We start from the raw sequence: 17,365 nt of genomic DNA, 5'->3' as shown, positions 1-17,365 counted from the left end.
GCCCTCAATGCATCTTCAGAACACATTGGGGTGCATGGCTTTGTAAACCCAGAGTACAGATGTATACATGGCTCTTTCTTTTCTCAGCTAACACCAGGGGGGGCTCAAAAGCCGAATTACAGTCAATCGAGATCCTCTTTGCATTACTTACAAAGAATCTACGTCGCACGGCAGATATAAAGTTTTATTTCCATCTTTTTAAGTATATTTATTTCTTTGTTGTGAATAATTTTAAGTGATTTATTTGCCTTGTTTATTGTGTTTATTTTCTAAGGGTGGACTTTTAATCATCTCCTTATTTTATTGTTGGACTTTTAATTCTGTATTTTAGCCGGTCTCTTAGCTTGTTGTGAAGACTGTTTTAAAAGGTTTTAGACTGTCAGTTTTAAAAGGTTTTAGACTGTCAGTTTTAAAGGTTTTAGACTGTCAGTTTTAAAAGGTTTTAGACTGTCAGTTTTAAAGGTTTTAGACTGTCAGTTTTAAAGGTTTTAGCCTGTCAGTTTTAAAGGTTTTATTTTTTCGGACATTTTTTAAATCTGGGTCTTCAAAGTGTCACTGCTCCTGTTTTTAAAACATTGTCATAAATTGTCACCTGCATGGTTGCACCTGAAACTAATGCCTTCTCTTTGTTTTTTTCCTAACATTTGAGTTCACCACAACTTAACCATTGTGTTTGACCTTCTTGAAATGCCTCAGTCTGTCAATACTGCATGTACAGTATCTGTATACAATGTGTTCCAGTGACGTGAGACCTTACGCTCTCCACCAGCTGATCTTCTGACTCCTCCAGCAGATCAATACTGCCCCATCTGACCACTTCTATTCCCGGCCCTCATCCCTGCAGAGTCAGCCTCTTTCCCATCCTTCGTTTCCGCTCTCCTCGCTGGGACTGGCCCTGCACAGGGCTGCCTGCTGCCAAAGTCTGACTCATTTAAAGAGAGACACTCAGCGAACGTCACAACAAGGCCTGTGACTGTGTGTATGTCACATTGATAGCTATTTCCATACACAGCCGTATGGAAACGACTCTATTTATAATTCAACATAAGGCATAATTCACGAGGCCCACACATATTAAGAGCTGACCAGGCATTTGAAGCAGATCAGGGACCTTTATTATTAATTTACAAGGCTCCAAGTGTAAAAAAGCTGAGTGACCCCAAAATGTAATGAGAACAGTATATAAAAAGAGTCACTGTGACCCGTATCCGTTTAAAATGTGGAGCGACTGCATAAAAAGATACAGTTAATCAGATTGTGTCTTGGGTCTGCAACAGATACACTTTTAAAGGCACATGAATGTTACATTTCTCTCTCTCTCTCTCTCTCTCTCACACACACACACACACACACACACACACACACACACACACACACACACACGAACACACACTCTAAGATAATTGGAGGGTTGTGTTGTAGTTGCCTTTTGTCCCGGCTCTTATGGTCTTCTGCTGCATCTTTGACAACCTGAAACAAAAGAAGAAGAAACGGAGAACAAACCTTTTAGTGCAATAAATATCATACCAAAGCTCTCTTACTCTATCGAGCGTATTTAAAGAGTAGCAAAAGCACCACACTGCAAAGCTTCAAATCTCTTAAGTCAAAGTGACTGATGGTCACCTGAAGATGGCTGTGCTTAAGAATTTAGCAATGGCTCTGAGCTAACACTGCTAAAAACATCAGAGTCCAGCTTCGGTCTGTATTCATGTCAGAGTCACTCTTGAGATTCCGGCCTATAGTCCACACATAGGCGGGTATCTTTGAGAACGGAGGTTTTGCTCCTCCGTTTAAAAAAAGAATCCCGTCCACACACGCTAAGTGTCAAAATGCAAAATGACCTGTTACAGCTGTCATGAGCATGCCAAGTCAAAAACGATGTTCTTCTCTCCATTTTTCTGCAATGACCATTTCATTTACAAAGTTGTCCATTCAGGCGCCTCTGCTCGTCAACATAGTGGGAGAGCAACTGTGTCATGTATGTGTAAACATGTAAAAAGTCCAGTTGGACATGTAGTATACGTCTGCCGTTGCTCTAATCTCTTGTAAAGAAGAAGGTAGACAGCGTCACACAATGACACCAAATGGATGAAAAACTGGCGCACTGTGACATTACAAGTCGAAAACTCTTTTCTTTTCCCCGTCTACACATAAACACCTCAAACAGAGTTTCTGAAAATCACCTTGGAAAGAGTTTTCCAAAAGGTGCGTTTTCAGTGATCTGAAACGTAGTCTGTGTGTGTACAAAATAAAAATGCTAAATTAATCACAAGGTTTTTTCATGTGTTGCATTGTTTGAAAGTTAGGAATCTTATACATGTATATTAATATATATATACTTATTAATATATAATAAATATACCTTCATATATACCTATATATGACAACTGTACCCTTAAACAAACAAGTCCAATGAGTTTCTTTCTTCATCATCGATGTTGACAAAGAGGAGCTCAGAAGTCCCAGCCCTTCTTGATTTGGATTTGTCAGCGAGGGAGAAGAGACAGTGACAACACTGTGTTGTTCCAAAAGTTGAACTCATTTCAACTAAGAGAGAAGTGAGCGTCTAGACAAAACAGCTGACAGCGATGGCAATTTAACACCAAAGATGCTGAGTGCTGTAGACACTGAACTGCATTGGTATAGACAATGGCCGCTGCCAGCACTCACAAAACATTTCTGTTAGGAGACAATGGCTGTTAATATGTTATAAAGAACAATAACCTCATTGTCCATATATGAAAAAATGTATTTGAAACTCTCCTGTTTGCTAAGGGGCCATGCAGTATGTCACTGCTGCAGGAAGGTGTTTCTATGTGTATGTATGCTTTATATGATCTATATTTATGTACTTTTTAAATCTCTTATAACTGCAGGACAAGACAAATGTCCCTCTTTTGTCCCTCTTAACATCTTATGTTATCTGATTAAAGACAATGTTTTTATTCTTAAGGTATACTTATCGAAGCTAGTGAGGGAAAAGTAAAGAATTCTCATTAAGTTTAAGCTCAGGTCTCACCAGAGAAAGTCAATTAAAATCCCTTGTACTACTTGTTGCAAAACCTCTCCACTAAACAGGAGTCTTCTCCTACACAGTGTTTTCTCCTTTAACTCTTTTATCTTACGAGTCCGAGTGAGAGGAAATATTTATAAAGTTTAAAAAATTGATACTGAGAAATGGAGCATACAATTTGAAGATATTTTGTTACAATTCACCCTTCTTTCCAAATTGTATATTCAAACTATTAAGAAAATACAAAATCGACAATGATACTTAAATAACCAACACACATATTTACCCTAGTGAAATTAGGTTGACAATATTTTGATTAGTTGCATGCCAGGATGGTTTTCACTGATCAAATCATATTGGTTCTAGAGCTGTTCATTTATCATTTAACAATAAAGAGCACCTTTATCATTGTTGTTTCTGCAGGGACAGGTACAAGGTCAGTGTCAAACATTATTTAGTTTCAAAACCGTTTTTCAGTAACCTTCTTGTTATTGCTGCTCTTGCATCATCTCAGTATGATCATTATTTCTGGGCTTCTTCTAACATTTCAGTAGAAATACATTTCCTTATTAAAAAAAAAAAAAAAAAGATCAAAAGCCTTTACTCTGAACAAGTAGGCCCACAAATGGGTAATTCTAACCATGTTTGGCCAGTCAGAAGGTTAGCCTGACAGATATTTTGGCCAACTTTTATATGGGTATATGGTAAATGGTAAATGGACTTAAGGTTGTTCAACACTTTTCTAGTCTTCTGACTGCTCAAAATGTTTTTTTCATGTCACACCTACCCATTCACACACTGATGCTGGAGGCTGATGAAGCAGCGGGAGCAACTTGAGGTTAAGTGTCTTGCCCAAAGGACACATCGGACATGTGCCTGCAGGAGCTGGAGATCGAACCCGCAACCTTCCGGTTGAGTGTTGACTATTTTACCACTGAGCCACAGCCGCACTCATGGAAGTATTAGTGTCTGTGTATATTTTGTCCAATATGACGGGATAGGGAAACTTTTTAAAGAATATTTAATCCAGAAAAATTCTCTGTGGCATCATCACATGGTTTGTCCTGCCGTGCATGTTCAGCCACCGCTGGATACTAATAATCTCAACAGCGGGAATATAAAGCATTGATATAAGGTGCACATTCTTTCATAACGTCATTTGTTTCAGAAAGTAGCCCTCTGACCTTTTTTTATGATCATATCAGCGCAACATCTGTTCAAAATTCCCACAGGAAAGCTCTAATTTCACTCCAGCTCAAACAGTATCTATATATCAACAGCCATATTGGTCATCATAAAATTTCGTCCTCCAACATTTGTAACAGTCTCAAAAATCCAATTTTGGTCAGTCTCAGTCAGCGAGGATTGATTTTTCTGTCTCTGAGAAACTTGATAAATTCTGGCTCAGATCTGGTACTGGGAAAGCATCCAGATCTGATGATGGAGAAAAAAAAATCAATGTGAACTTTAAGATGATTTTACAACTTTAAACAGTGTTTAACACATTATACTATCATGTTATTGTTATTTCTGTGCTGTAACAGCAAAAACTGGAGCCTCACAGCAAGGTCCATTAGAAGCCTCCATCATTACTTTCCCCCACAAACTATGGAGGCCCGAGTCTGCCTCCCCAGTCCAGTTCATTCGGTCCCTCCAGCAACACAAAGCAATTTGCTCAGAATAGCCACCTTGGACATTTCCAGTGCACTACAGCAACAATCAGCATCAGTGAGCGAGCTGGAGGAGAGCGACTGAGCAGAGGAGAGAAAAATTGAGTCGGCCATTGCGTGAGAAAGACGGATACGGAAATAGAAAAAAAGATGGAGAGATGTTACAGAAAGAACACAGTGCTGATCAAGGTGCTGCATGAGCTATAAAAGGACAGCATAGTAAAGAGCAGACGTTACATAAGGCTGACTCAGGGTCAGTGTTGGAGGAAAGGAGATGAGGCTCCTGCTGTGTCAACAGCTGGGGGGGACGGGGGCTCTCAGTGGATCTGATGTTAATATACTGCAGGACACATTAGTTATTAGATATGGACACACTGAGTCATGGACGGTGATTATGAGGAGACATTATTAGTTCTGTGAATGTGTGTGTGCATGTTTGATGACTTTTTTTTATTCTGCAAACTCATCTCTGCAGGTTAATATCGATACAACACTCCTGCATTACCGAGCAACTTTATGAAGTTAATGATTATTCCGATTAACTCAAATGTAAGTCTTATTTTCAAAGCTTTGAAAATATAGTTTCAACTCTGCAATGATCAGCAGGATCTCCAGAAACATGCACACAGGAGAAACATGAGCTTATTGCTTTTATTTGTCGTATTTTATTTTTTCATATTATACATATTTTTTTAATTCTTATTGGTGTGCATTAGTCTCTGCAATGATTTTATAAACTACTTTTTCGTCAACAACTTTTCTGGACTCTTGTAAAACACTTTGAACTGCAATTTAATTTGTCTGAAAGGTGCTATATAAATAAAATTTGATTGATTGATTGATATAATGACACCTTTTGCCTTTATATCAGGGCTGAAACAGATTCCTTTAGGGGCTGCTACCCATTTGTCAGTGTGGTTTGGCCTTTTCATGTTTTTCTCTCTCAACAAGAGGAGGTGATTGGAGCTTCTCGTTGTGGTGTAGATTAAATGCTGCATCATGTTGGTTGTATATTTGTGTAGTTCTCTGTCTTCTTGTGATATTTGCACATAGTTTTTGTCTCGTCTGTTATCTTCTCACCTCTTTCATTATCTGTCTTGGAGAAGCTAAACTGCTTCCACAACTACAATTCAAAAGACGGTGGGTGCGTCCTCAATTTCAAAATCTCGCTCTGCAGCTGCTGACGCTCATGAAATTATTGCAATTAATCTTTCAGATGTGAACCTTGGCACCTTTTGAATCAATTTCTCATGATTTTTTGATTAATCTAGATATAAATGTCAATTCTAATTTTTATTTTCTATTTTCTGGCTGTCTGATCTTTCATAAAATAAAATGTTTTAATAACAAAAACACAATCCTTAGGAGTCGAGTTGAGTGTGGCCTCATGCTTCACACACAACTTCTGACACTACAAATGTTAATGCCATAAAGTGGAAACCAACACCTTCTTCAAAGTGTTCAGTCGGACTTCAGGCTTAGGACTCTTAGAGTTAGTGTTAGTTTAATGGACTATTTTGCATCTTTTCTAATTAGATATAAGACATGATGATACATGAGGGGGGATACAGAACAACAGCACTTATTATAAACAGGGAAAAGCTTGATTTAATAAAGTATTACATATTTACAAATGCACATAAATACAATTTGGGCTGCAGCTAAAACAAAGTGAATGATTTTATGTATTCAGTCAGTATAGCCTTGTGCTTTTCTTGCCTTAGTCTGTGTGGTTCTTCAGTCAGACACACCATGAGCTGTGTGTCCAGTGATATTTTACCATACCTCAAAAATGAAAAACTCGCTTTTTTTGAAGGATGGGGAAACTGGAAATCTCCCGAGTCCCAAATTATTGATGATGGAGCTACAAGTAATCTCTGAAATAGAATACCAAATCAGAGTGAACAAGAGAGAGAAAAAAATACCAAGCTGCTAGGCCACATTACCCTGAACAATCGGCTCCTAGTTAAAAAACAAATCTAAATCTTATTATCTTTCACCTGCGTTTATGTACAATGATTTTATTTTCTCATTTAATGCAGCAAGCACAGTAAAAAGGTGCCACTTGGTCCTTATTGGAAATTCTCCACCACACTTGGTGGCGCTAAAAAAATGTTTACTTTGTCAAACAAATTATGAATAGTGTCTTTGTTGTTTTTTTTAAATACAGTTCATTCAGTGTTCTCTCACTGTTCACTGCATCTCATAAGCTGCGCTCAGTCTGTCTGCAACACATTAAAGTACGTTGTGGGATCGGACGAGTATGGCCTACAGTCAAATCAACCGAATAAAGAGATATGTTTTTATCATATTATAAAAAATCAAAGGTAAATTTCAAACACTGGCTCATTGTTGTGCCAATATTTCTAAACTACTAGTTGAGGGACAGAGAGAGTGAGCAGAGCAGAAAAACGTTATGTAATCAGTGGTACAAGGCTTGTTTATCCAGTTTATGGTTCTTAAAAATAACAGGAAGCATTACTGCTCTTGAATATTTATTGTCTTTGCCTCTGGTGCTTGGGTCCTTCACTATTTTATTGTTACTGTATTCATAGTTTTGGTTTTAAAGCTCTATTGCAACATCAGCTGAATTTTATTATTATGGCTCACAGTATATAGCTTGTGTGTGTTTTTTTTATATGAAAGGGGTGGTTAAACCTGTCCAAGAGATTTTTTCAGATACTTGGAGGATTAGAGCTACCTTTCATCACATACTTCTGGAGGCTTGTGGAAGCGGCCAAAGAGATCAAAGGGTTGATCTTTGAACTTCAGCAGCAAGCAGCACTGTCATCAGTGCTAGCCTGTCTGACCCGAGTGTCTGCGCTGCACAGCCAAGGCCAGCTGTGCTTTCATTGGCCTGAAACAGTCAATCGTCTGTCAGACACACAACACCAGAGCAAGAGCGGTACAGAGGGGGAGAGTGAGGCTCTGTGTGTCTGAAACTCAGCGTAGCTTCAGCAAGTAAACATCTGAACACTTCATTTTCTATTTCATTTTGTTGATCAAACACAGATTATTTTGGGGCTTTTTGTCTTTATTGGGACGAGACAGTTGAAGATTGGCAGGAAACGTGGGGGGGAAAGAGTGTGGGGGGGTGGTATGCACCAAACAGCGTCAGGATCGGGAGTCATACCTGTGACCATGTGTGACAAGGTTCTACGTCTCTATTCATGGGGGCGCCTGCTCTACCAACTGAGCGGAACCAACCCCCCCAAGTTATTTGTTTTTGATGAAGTATAATTGAGAGATTCTTCACTTTTATTCATTAACATTTGGATACATTCAATGCACTACATAACATTTTTTTTTTCATGCATTCATGTCTTTCCCCTTAATAGGTTGATGGGCTGCTGATTCAAGGTCGGCTTGTGCTCTTCACTTCTACCACAGCTACGCCCCCTAATCACAATCAGGAATCTGAAACAGCAATATTGGCCAGGTATGCTCACACACACACAAGGAACTAAAGTTTAGGTAAACTGTGCTCTCTATGTTCAGAAAGCACAACATTAAATATCAATAATAAACACAAAATAAGCAAAACCTAATATGTACACCTAATATGGTATGGAGTTAGATCAGTCTCAATATTCATAAATGCACACAGAAGGATTCACAAATGTATTTCAATGCACACACAAATATATTTCATTCTATATAAATGTAAAGTTAACACTAGTAGGCCTAACATTACTGGACACAAACAGTCTGAACGATGTGAGAAAGCCCCAAAGTACTGTGGATGGACACCTGGCCATGTTAACTTGTGACAGTGACCGCTAGTCTGTCATCAGAATGACGTTGAATGTGTGTTGTTACATGACCACACACAGTCATATAGCCATGTCATAACCACGATAAACAACTTTCCATCTACAGTACGACAGTCACAGAGAATATTTGCTGGTCAGATTAAAGATGACTTAATCAGATTGTCTGATGGCTAATCGCTGTCTGTGCAGATGTAACGCAAAAGTGATCACATTAAAACATACCCTTGAATCTACGCTACTGTGATTGGCTGAATAGGAAGAAGACATCTGATTGGCTACAGACATTTCCCTGCTGAAAACAATGCATTTATGAATCTAACCATGGCAGGGGAGTCTCAAAAATCCCACACACAAATCCAGTGTGGTTCACAAATGACAAAGAGTTTGTAAATGCAGACTGAACAGTTTGTATATAAATGTAACAAGATACAAATGTGTTTTTTAAATATGTATATTATACATTTGTGGATTTCTATTACATATATACAAAACTATAAATATTTGTGAATCAGAAATACATTTGTGAATCTTTTTATTTGTGGATTTGTTTTACATTTATATAGAATGAAATATATTTGTGTGTGCATTGAAATACATTTGTGAATCCTTCTGTGTGCATTTGTGAATATTGAGACTGATCTAACTCCATACAGTGGTGTGTAGTGCAAACATGCTGAGATAACATAATATAATAAAAGATGTAATTATGTAACAGATGGTTCATTTAAACGAGGTAGAGAGTTTTTACAGTATTCTTTAAGAGTGTGCATGGATTGATATCAGAGGAGGATAATAATAGTAGTACAGTATTTACATTAAGTTGTTGACCCTAAATTCATCATCATCAAGTATAGAGAAAGGAAATAGACTGACACATTCTTTACAAATCCAAGATGCCCATATGCCAGATGACTTTTTAGATAACGGTGTACAGCTAATATGAGACCCATTTTTACATTTTTGACACTGTGAACACTGATCTTGTTTAGTCATATTATGAAAGGAGTAAACCTAGTACAGCAACATCTGAAACTGGATTCCTTAGGTCATTACCTCATTTCTTCTTGGCTAATGTGAAGGTGGGTGCACGATGAGCTTGTCATATCGTAGGTAAGCTATATCACCTCTCTCTTGTCAGGAGTCTACAGTGATAATACCTGCCCGTTTCCTTACCGTGGACCAGTACAAGTCCTGTATGGGATGCAGGTCGGCACATGTGATGATTTTCTGCTTAAATGACTCAGCATGGATTTAAAAAGTACAAGCGTACATAATGATCTAGTATTAATAACACTCTTAATATTCTAATTATATTAATAGTTAGAGTGCAGATTGGGAGAGTTTATATTTCTTCGTTCAACGTAATGGCAAGCCATTCTGCCTTATATGCCAGGCGTCATTAGCGCATTTCAAGGCTTCAAATCTTCAGCGTCACTTCAGCTCACTCCATGCTAACATCGAGCAGGAATTTCCAAAAGGTACTGAGCTTCGCAAGCACAAGTTAACAAGTTTGAAAAATCAGGCAGAAAAGCAGACATAGTTGTTCCAGAAAATTACGAAGCACTCAGAGATCGTAACACTTGCATCGTATCAACTGGCTTGGAACATAGCACGAGCTAAAAAGCCATACAATGAAGGGGAGTTCATTAAAAAATGCCTCAGTGACGTGGTTGAAATCTTGTCTCCAGAAAACGACAAACTAAAACGAATGATATCAGACGTCCAACTGTCCCGCCACACTGTTGAACACAGAATATCGGACATTAACACCGCAGTTGAATCGCAGTTGCACTCTGATCTTCAAACATCTTGTGACATTCAAGACAAGCCTCAGTTGGCAATATTTGCACAATCTGTGTCAAAAAATTGTGTGATAAAAGAAGAAATCCTTGATATTGTGCCATTAGAGGACAGAACCCGTGGCATCGATGTGAAAGAAACAATGATGGCTGCATTTGTGAAAGCAAATCTGCCAGTACCGAAGCTAACTGCAATAGCCATGGATGGAGTGCCATCTATGATCGGATCTGTGAACGGGCTTGTGGGGCTGTGCAAAGCTGACAACACATTTCCAGAGTTTTGGAATTTCCACTGCATCATTCACCGGGAGCAACTGGTGTCTAAATCACTGAATTTAGACCACGTCATGAAGCCTGTGATGGAAATCGTCAACTACATCCGCACACACGCACTTAACCACAGGCAATTCAAGAATCTCATCACCCAACTGGACCAAGGGCTTCCAGGTGACCTGCCGCTGCACTGCACTGTGAGGTGGCTGTCTAAAGGCAAGGTGCTTTCTCGCTTCTTTGAGCTTTTGGATGCCGTGAAACTATTCATGGAAGAGAAGGACAAGGACTACCCCGACCTTTCGGACGCCAAGTGAATTATGGATCTGGCCTTTTTGGTCGACATGCTGTGTCATCTGGACAGACTGAACCCGGATCTGCAGGGTAAGTTAAAAATGCTGCCTGACCTGGTGCAAAGTGTGTTTGCGTTTGTCAACAAACTGAAGCTGTTAGACACATATTCAAAAGGGAGAATTAGCGCATTTTTGTGCACTGCTAAAAGGAAGCGGGCAAGCCACCAGCGCCGCCCTGAAAAAGCAAACAGCCAGATATGCAACACTGGTTGAAAACCTTCACGAAAGCTTTGTGACCCGGTTCCGTGATCTACAGCGGAAAAGGCCACAGATTACGTTCCTCGTCGACTCGTTTAATGCAGAGATGGACTGTTTGAAAGCCCCGCTAGTCACAGACGAGGCAGCGGCCGAGTTGGAGATGATCGATCTTTGTGAGGAGGACCAACTGAAACCTGTTCTAAGTGAAGGGACCATGGAGTTCTGGAAGAGTGTGCCAATGGAAAAATACCCCAATGTCAAACGGGCTGCGCTCAAGCTACTGTCAATGTTTGGGTCAACATACGTCTGCGAGTCTGTGTTTTCTACCTTGAAACACGTGAAATCAAAACATCGATCTGTTCTGACAGACACACGTGAAAGAATTGCTTCGAGTGGCCACAACGGAATACAAGCCAGATTTGAAGAGGATTGTTCAAGGCAAGGAATGCCAGAAGTCCCACTAAGAAGCAACATGCATAGTAAGATAAAAAAATAAAAAAACTTTTCATGCATTTTGTTATTGACGCTATTGTAAATTGTTACATTTTTGTTTGTGGACTTGGTTGAACTGAGAGTTTGTGTGTGTGAGACAGTGCACACAATGTTCCTTGTTGACAGTGACTGGCCTGTGGTCTTAGTTAGTTTTAAGTCCATTTTTGTCAATATCATGTTGGTGTGTGACATATACAATAAATGTGTCTGAGCAGAGGTATGTGTCTGTGTGTGTGAGGGTGTGTGTGTGTGTCTGTGTGTGTCTCTGTGTGTGTGTGTCTGTGTGAGGGTGTGTGTGTGTGTGTGTGTGTGTGTGTGAGGGTGTGTGTGTGTGTGTCTCTGTGTGTGTGTCTGTGTGTGAGGGTGTGTGTATGTGTGTGTGTGTGTGTGTGTGTGTGTGTGTGTGTGTGTGTGTGTGTGTGTGTGTGTGTGTGTCTCTGTGTGTGTGTCTGTGTGAGGGTGTGTGTGTGTGTGTGTCTCTGTGTGTGTGTCTGTGTGTGAGGGTGTGTGTATGTGTGTGTGTGTGTGTGTGTGTCTCTGTGTGAGGGTGTGTGTGTGTGTGTCTCTGTGTGAGGGTGTGTGTGTGTGTGTGTGTCTGTGTGTGAGGGTGTGTGTATGTGTGTGTGTGTGTGTGTCTCTGTGTGTGTGTCTGTGTGTGAGGGTGTGTGTATGTGTGTGTGTGTGTCTGTGTGTGTGTGTGTGTGTGTGTGTCTCTGTGTGTGTGTCTGTGTGAGGGTGTGTGTGTGTGTGTGTCTCTGTGTGTGTGTCTGTGTGTGAGGGTGTGTGTATCTCTGTGTGTGTGTGTGTGTGTGTGTGTGTGTGTGTGTGTGTGTGTGTGTGTCTCTGTGTGAGGGTGTGTGTGTGTGTGTCTCTGTGTGAGGGTGTGTGTGTGTGTGTGTCTCTGTGTGAGGGTGTGTGTGTGTCTCTGTGTGAGGGTGTGTCTGTGAGTGTCAAGGCTATTGTTATTTTTTATTTTAAATCTGTGTGTTTGAGAGAGAAATAGAGAGGAACGTGGAGGAGGACGAGAGTGAGGCAGAGAGCAAAAGAGAGGTGAAGGGACAGGGCGATGTTCATGTGTGCCTGTGTGTATGATGTGGCTCTTTGCAGTAAGACAGCAAAAAATGTGGCTGTTAGTCTCTGACTGGTTGGCCACCCCTGACCTATGTAAACACTTTATAAATATTGTAACGTGAGGGTCCAGTGTGTGGTGGATGGATCACTCTAGTTAAGAGAAACAGAAGGATGGAGACGGATAACTTTACTGTCATCCACATTGTTCTGCTACACAACAAACACCAACACTATCTTGTTACTCATCACATGTCCCGTCGTTAGCCAATCAGAGGTTAGGATGATTAAACTCAACGCAAACATTATGACAAACACAGAAGTAGATTCAATATAATTTGGTCACAGTTACTAGGTACTACTGCAAACATTAAAACATGTAAATATATCAATATTAACTTCCTAAACTCAAATATGTAAATAGTTCACTGTATAAATGTTAACTTATTTTTAACTTAAATACATGAATTAACTCAAATATATGAATTTACTTCACTTTTGAATCTTACAATATCAACGTCTACAATGTTACAGGAAAATAGTCAATGTTATACCAAACAGTTCAATTGAATGATGTCACAATTTAAGCAAAGGATGTTTTGTTCACGGAAACATAAATATCACACTTAAGGATCGGCATACCTTTGGGTAAATCTTGTCATGTCATTCAGATCAGCCCAAAGCTGTGCTTGTTCTCATACTAACCGTCCGTCCGTCAGTGCCACAGTTTTGCTCTGTTGGACGGCTCGCGCCCATTCACACTGGATCCGTTTGTGGGACGTCAGCGCAGCGGAGCGCACCCATGACACATGACAGCAGAACTACAAGATCCCGCGGGAATAAAGAGAAAAACATGCAAACAACATGTTGCTTTGTTTTTCTGAGGATGCATTGTTGTTCATTCGGTTCCTGTTTTGACGTCATGTTGATAAAATGATGAAAAATACGATCGCGAGTCTGTATATTGTGTTTTATTTTGAAATTGACCGGATGCTCTGTGCGTTTCCTTGTCTCACTTCCTGTCCGGGCTGTCATATTCTGTCCAGTTTGACGCGTGACTCCAGCGTACTCCGGCGAAAATAGACTCGCTGCGTATTTGAAACGGAGCAGAGCGCAGTGCCGTCGGTGGCACGCGCCGGAGACGGACCGCAGCGCGCGCTGTGTGAAGTATGTGTGAATTGGACTTAACGCACTGACCTCAGATTATGATAATGAAAAACATGACACCTGCTGAACATCAGCATGTTATGAATGTCAAAATGAGAGTTTCAGTTCACTGATTTAAGTATACAAAGTCCACGTTTAAACAAAAACGATCCGCTGACAATGGAGTTGTTTTTCATTTCAGTTTCCAACAGAGTTTTGATAACAACCGCTGTGCTAATGGATCCACATAAATGACTCAAATGGTGTGTTATACATGCCAGGTGATGTGACATTGTAATGAAACAACACATGCATGTACACATGATCTTCCATCTTTAGAGCCGTGAAGAGCAAACATACAAAATTGTTACTGGCTAATCCCCTTCTGGTATGCCATTTGCTGGCGTATTGGTTGAATGTATTGCACCTCTGCTGATCAAAGTGATGGTGCAGGAAATATACTTTGCTGGAGAAGAATTGTTAAATTTGATAAAGTAAGCAGCACAAACAGAATTTGTGAATCCGCAATTGTTGTTGTTGTCCACCTACTTGTTGAGGCTGTTGACTGGAGCAGTGATGGGCATGTGCGAAAAGTCTCCATTTTTAATGGAGCTGCTTATTGCCAGCATACACAACGACAGAGACGGTAACATCTTCATATGATGTCTGCACAACAAACCGTTGTTGTTGTGTGAATAAACAGCCAGAACACAACAAAAGGTTACCATTTTTCAGCTGAAATCGTTGTTGTGTAAACAGGACCTCTGTTCAGTCACTCAAAGTCTGCTGGCTTATAGGATGACTGTGAACTCAAGGGGCCCGGTTTGCCTGGGCGGAGCATGCTGTCCACAGTGCCGCACGGTGATTTGGGGGCGTGTCCAACTAGGTTTGCTAGCACAATGTAGGCGTAGAACCAGGCGCAGAGTGCAAAGAGGTTGGATTAAGTCGTTTGATTATTGATAGTATGTATTTTCATGAATTCATTCATCTTGATAATTTTGTGTATATATCTTTAAATTGTGTCAACCATCTCAGAGTAATTCTTCTTTTATGTTTGTGAAGCTGTAATACATATGTGTTAGAGACCTGATAGAAGCAGAGTTATATTTGGATTGAAGTGTCTGTTGTGAGCAGAGAAGGAAATGTGACTCTGAGACTGAAGAAATGTATATGTCTGATATTTAAGAGTCAGTGTGATGTCTTCTTTCTAGCCTTTTAGAGATGAACCGAAGCAGCCAGGAATTTGTAGGTTGTACCTTCTAGAAGAATATAAGCAACACTGTGACTTTGCCAATGATCGTCAATGATTGTGAGATCTTGGTCAATGTGTTGTGTTTCTGTGTTGTCTGACCATGGCTAAATAAATCTAAGATGATCCACAGTCTGTTTCACGATTTCATCATTGTTCATCTACTACAGAAACAACCCCCACCTAACAGTTATATACATAGGTGTGTTATGGGCATTACATGAAACAAACCTGTCATTGTGTCAGCTCCCTTTAAGAGCCGCCTGCAGGCTAGCACGATGTCATTTACATTGCAGATTTCAATTTTTATTCTGAGATAGGCCAAATCAAATTCTGTCCTGTCAATGTGCCACTGAACACACAGAACACACACAGGACACTGTATGAAATATGTCGATGGGGGATTGAAGTTATATTTTGCGGATCAGAAGCGATCAAAAAGAAACAGTGAATATTTCTGCCTGAGGCACAAAAGCGCATTGTCATTAATTATGAAAACTCTCCAGACACGCTGACAGGATCGAACAGGATTTATGTTAACTAATGTTTTGTGAGCTCAACATCAAATAAATGTAGGAGGCTGTAAACATTTATTTGTATTTTTAAAACTGTAAATAATACCTTACTTATTTTCTCTGCTGGAATTCTTGGCTAAATTCTGGTGTACATGCGTGATATCCATTGGACATTCTGTATTATTATCTGTGGGCTGTATTGTTTATAGCATGCATAGTTATGTATGAAATGTATCATATATCCAACTCTGTGTAACATGAGAGCCTGTGAGTTTGTGTGTTTCTGTGTGTATTAGACGGAACATATATTGGAGTAAGCGCGCACAGAGAGCTTGAAAACAAAAAAAAGGCTTTCTGTCTCTCAGCACTCCAATCCAATAAAAATCTGATTTTATCAGCAAATTAACTGATAATAATAAACGGTGAGGTGTGTGCACTGTTTTGCATCCTGTGTCTGTTGATTAAGCTCATTGGCCGTGCGTTGTGAACTCAACAATGATCTGCCCAACTTTCTAATGCATCCAAGCAGGAACATACTGCGCCACAGACTTTCAACTTTATAGATCAGATGTCAGGTGGTCTAAGGTGCAGTCGTTTTCTGGGTCCTAAAGACAGGAACACCCCAACTTTCACCTGACTACACCTCATTTTAAAACAAATACACACCTCTGTGCACTGATGGAAGTGCCAGTTAAATTGCTCTTTAAACAACTTAAGGGCTGGGCGCTAAAATGACGAGTCTGTCAGGAGGAAAACAGGACACCTGAACTGCATGCAAATAGCCTTTGCGCCGAGCGTACGATAAGGCCCTTTTAAAACATGATTACTTTGTTAGAATTCTATTTGACATCTATTCGGTTTTTTATTCTTTAAAAACGTAATTCTAATCTTATTGAGCTGCTGATAATAAGGGGGTAAAATATAAATGTCAGCACTCAATAAGATTTAATTGTAAGGGTAACCTTATCGGTATTGGTGGCTAACTTACATCAGATGTTATCTTTCAGATGTTACAAATGCAAATCTCTCAAGAGGGCAATGAGAATAATTTGGCCTCTGCACATTCCCTTCTTGCACCATCAGAATGCAAACACTGTTATCATAGCTGACGGTTCTGAATACTTCTGCAACAATATGCATGCTAATTAAGGGTATAGGTGAAGTTAGAGCAGGCTTCATATGAATGACTCTTTCCCTACACCTCATTAAGAACTAATGAGGCTGACCTACAGAATCATTTACATGATATGTGCAAATGGGTTTTCATTTAGATTATCATATAAGTCACTTTGCCTCTCGCTGGGCACAGCAAGGGATCAGAGATGGACTGTGGTTATATGTTGGGACATAAGGCTTGAACTAGCTCTAGCCGAATATTGAACAGCATATAGTACAGTCTTCAACAACAGCTGGCGTCTGTTTTTATGTGCAAAAATGATTTTATATATGATGACACATCCATTGCCACACACACACATAAATGTACACAAACACATGCAAATGCACATACCTGAGCTTCTGCAGACGCATGCATGTAGAAACATTCGCACACAGAAACACATGAAGTCAGCACATTTCTAGACAGTAAACAGGGCTGTGAGCTGCTTAGCTATGCTGGTCAGGCTTCAGGCATTACCAGTGCACATAACCCCCCCCCCCCCACACACACACACACACACACACACACACACACACACACACACAAACATAAATACACACATTTGCAATATTTTCCCATTTCCTCTGCAGGGCAGATCGGAGAGCAGTAGATCTTTAAGGGGGGTGTGTGAGCCCTTCACTGGTAATAATCTCCTTTACA

General features: G+C 40.0%; 1 protein-coding gene across 3 annotated transcripts in view; it reads right to left on the bottom strand.

Moving 5' to 3' along the window:
* Positions 1 to 1,074: 1,074 nt before the first annotated feature.
* LOC109997667 (endonuclease V) overlaps positions 1,075 to 17,365 on the bottom strand; it is an 80,527-nt gene continuing 64,236 nt past the window's right edge. For all 3 annotated transcript variants that reach the window (XM_029280843.2, XM_020652228.3, XM_065962676.1), the window contains exon 9: positions 1,075 to 1,470. The gene's annotated coding sequence lies outside the window, so the exon portion shown is untranslated. The remainder of the gene's footprint in view (positions 1,471 to 17,365) is intronic.

This window comes from Labrus bergylta, chromosome 1 (assembly GCF_963930695.1).
Source record: "Labrus bergylta chromosome 1, fLabBer1.1, whole genome shotgun sequence".
NCBI lineage: Eukaryota > Metazoa > Chordata > Actinopteri > Labriformes > Labridae > Labrus > Labrus bergylta.
This window is presented reverse-complemented; position numbering and strand designations above follow the sequence as displayed.